The following is an 846-nucleotide window of genomic DNA, read 5'->3' as shown; positions in this document are numbered from 1 at the left end:
AATTAGGGCTGCACAATATATTTAAAATTTATCATCACGATAAAATGAAAAAGGCCGAAGCTTAAAGCAAATATTGTGTGACGTGTAGCACTTGATGCTTGTGCTGTAAATTAGTCTCAAATGTTTGCTCCGCATCAGAAAATTGGATTAAACTTTGGTTTTGTAAGGTCATCTGGAAGGAGTTAATAATTTGTAGATGCTCATTCATTGGATATTCTCTTGCGCAGTGAACTATTGTGCTGACTGGTCAACATGCGTACATACAGACATGAGCAGAAAAATGTCCAGTTTGTCCTGCAGAATTGTGTAATTTTGTGTTAAACCTGAGTTTTTCTGTCCTGCAGAGAAAAGCCCAGGAGCGTCAGGTTGACGCCCCCGACTGTCAGCGGTCACCTGTTGCCGTGGGATCAGTCCTGACTCCGCCCAGAAGCACAGAGAAATCAGCCAATCCCTGACGAGCCACCAACATCAGGACACGCTACCTCTCTGTCGCCGAAAAGAACGCCGTTTCTGCAAACAGACCCAAAGTTCGAATTGCATTTTATTGTTGTTTTATTTTTAAACCGCATTTTTGCAACACTAAGCTCTGACTTGTGGTGACGAGACCATGAAAATGTTCAGTCTGAACTCTGCGTTAGAAAATCTGAAACATGCAGTTTTTTGTGTTTTTCTTTGGGATTTTCAAAAAGTCCAGAGCTCAGATTGCAACATTTATTTTAATTTAATTTTATTTTATTTTTACATATATTTTCATGAAGTATTATGTTGGTCTGACCCAGCAGCAGCTGTCTGTGTAAAACCAATGTTTTACGTGACTGAGCTCTCCCTGCAGAGCTGGACCAGCTT

At 40.5% G+C, this 846-nt stretch overlaps 1 pseudogene; it reads left to right on the top strand.

Moving 5' to 3' along the window:
• The first annotated feature begins 344 nt into the window (after positions 1–344).
• LOC106512510 (G1/S-specific cyclin-E2 pseudogene) lies at positions 345–757 on the top strand (annotated as a pseudogene).
• The last annotated feature ends 89 nt before the right edge of the window (positions 758–846 follow it).

This window comes from Austrofundulus limnaeus, unplaced genomic scaffold, assembly GCF_001266775.1.
Source record: "Austrofundulus limnaeus strain Quisiro unplaced genomic scaffold, Austrofundulus_limnaeus-1.0 Scaffold7634, whole genome shotgun sequence".
NCBI classification, from domain to species: Eukaryota; Metazoa; Chordata; class Actinopteri; order Cyprinodontiformes; family Rivulidae; genus Austrofundulus; species Austrofundulus limnaeus.
Note: the sequence above shows the minus strand (reverse complement) of the source record. Positions and strands in the feature narration are given on the sequence as shown.